General features: G+C 39.1%; 1 pseudogene; it reads right to left on the bottom strand.

Moving 5' to 3' along the window:
- LOC109383921 (arylamine N-acetyltransferase 1-like) overlaps positions 1 to 524 on the bottom strand; it is a 3,253-nt pseudogene extending 2,729 nt beyond the window's left edge.
- Positions 525 to 2,417: the final 1,893 nt, after the last annotated feature.

Below are 2,417 nucleotides of genomic sequence, written 5' to 3'. Positions count from 1 at the left end.
GCTCTCTTCTGAATTGATCAAGGTACCAGGTGCCTCTTTCTTCTTTCAAGAGGAAGATGCCAGGCATCTGAGGCTGATCCCTCCCAGAAGTTAGCTCCAGAGGCTGCCACATTTGGTAAGGGCTGGGATAACCAGCATCGACTATGTATTTCCTGCCATCCAGCGTCACCTTCGCAGGACGTGAACCATGTGACGGGAATATTTTTTTCTTGCAGGGATGTAAATATACGAACCCAACATTGTGGTCTCAAAACCAGTTGTGGTCAGAGCCCAGTACAGAAGATGATTGACCTGGTAACACCACCCAGCCCGCTTCTTCCTCACAACTTGATAAAAAAACAGCCTCCAAGCCCAATTCCATGGGTTGCCCACAATGGATATTAAGGTTCTCAAAGGGAATGGCTCAGATCTGGTGTTGAAGAATGTCAGTTAATGTTTCCAAGTCCAATTTGTTCCTACAGTAGTTCTTATAACCAATTCTTTCAAAATATGCTTCACTGTCCATGATCCCCTAAGGCAAGGAAACAAAAACAAAAACATATAGTATTACTTTCGTACTTGGATTTCTTGAGTAGATTAATTATAATGTATTCTGAATATATAAATATTAAATATTAAAAGTGGTTATAAACATTTCTAACTCTAATTCTTTAAAGATTTTTTAAAATGTATTTTTAAAATAAAAATGTTTTCATCTTTATTGTGATATTGACATAACATATGTAAGTTTAAGGCATAGAATGTGATGATTAGATACATATATATTGCAAAATGATTACCATAATAAAGTTAGTTAACACTTCCATCCCCTCACGATTTTACAATTTTTCTTGGTGTTGATGATTCCATTTAAGATCTACTCTCTTACCAATTTTCTTTTTCTTTCTTTTTCTATATAATACAGTATTTTTAATTGTAATTACCATGCTATGCATTAGATTCCCAGACCTTATTTATCTTCTAGCTGGGAATTTGTATCCTTTGGTCCCCACTTCCTCCACCTCTCAGCTCCTGGCAACCTCCACTCTACCTCAAGTTCTATGAGTTTGGATTTTTTTAAAATAATGTTCTATAATAAGAACATAGAGCATTTTGTTTTTTATGTCTGACTTATTTCACTTAGCATAATGCCCTCAAGGTCCATCCATGTTGTGACAAAGAGAATGTTTCCTTCTTTCATGTGGCTGAATTTATATCCATTCATCTCTTGATGGACACTTAGGATGTTTTCGTTTCTTGACTATTGTGAATAATCCCAAAACAATCATAGGGGTGCAGATATCTCTTCAAGATAGTGTTTTTATTTCCTTTGGCTATATAACCTAGAATGGGATTGCTGCATCATACAATAGTTCTAGTTTTAAATGTTGGAGGAACTTCCATACTGGTTTCCATAGTGGTTGTACCAATTTATATTCCCACCAATAGTGCACAAGGGTTTCTTTTTCTGCACACAACCTCACCAACACTTGTTGTTTTTTATCTTTTTTATAATACTCATTTTAACAGTGTGAGCTGATATCTCATTGTGGGCTTGATTTGCGTTTCCCTGAGATTTGTGAAGTTGAGCATCTTTCATGTTTCTGTTGACCACTTGTAATGTTTCTATGGAAAAATGTCTATTGAAATATTTTGCCTATATTTAATCTGATTATGATTACTTCTATTGAGTTGTATGAGCTCCTTATATATGTTGGATATTAACCCCTTATCAGATAGATGATTTGCAAGTATTTTATCCCATTCTATAGGTTGTCTATTTTTTTTTTGGTTGCCTTTTTAATTTGGTGATTATTTCTTTTGCTGGCAGAAACTGTTTTATTTGATGTAGTCCTACTTGTTGATTTTTGTCCTTGTTTTTTTTTAAGATTTTTATTGGGGAATTGAGGGGATGGGAACAGTGCTGGGGAATTGGGGGAAGGAGAACAGAAAAGTTGCTGTCGTTTAGTTCTTCAGTCTAGTTGTGGAGGACGTTGCTCCACTGGCCCAAGTTGGCACCATCACTGCGCTCTTCCCGGGTGAGGTAGATCAGTCGCTGGCTTCTGGATGGCCGCTCACTGTGGCTGCTGGCTGCTCACGCTGGCTGCTGGCTACATACAGTAGCCCATGGCAACCCACTGCCACAGGGGCTGCAGCCTACGCTGTGGCCNCATCCTGCCACATGTTGGCAGCTCAGCGGCTGCTCAGCTCGGGCTGACTCGAACCGCAGTTGCTCAGAGCTCAAACTCTTGAGCGAGCTCTTAACCAACCAAGATACCTCTTTAAAGAGGCATCCCCTTCAAGGAAGGCTGTCGCAAATAAACATATTGCCAGCCACACAACTACATAAAGAGCCAGGTTCTGGCACCCCCACCCCCAACCCCTAACAAGGCTCCTTTGTTTTAGAGATCCTGATTGATTTAGATAACTGGCCATTT

This window comes from Hipposideros armiger, unplaced genomic scaffold (assembly GCF_001890085.2).
Source record: "Hipposideros armiger isolate ML-2016 unplaced genomic scaffold, ASM189008v1 scaffold_91, whole genome shotgun sequence".
NCBI lineage: Eukaryota > Metazoa > Chordata > Mammalia > Chiroptera > Hipposideridae > Hipposideros > Hipposideros armiger.
Note: the sequence above shows the minus strand (reverse complement) of the source record. Positions and strands in the feature narration are given on the sequence as shown.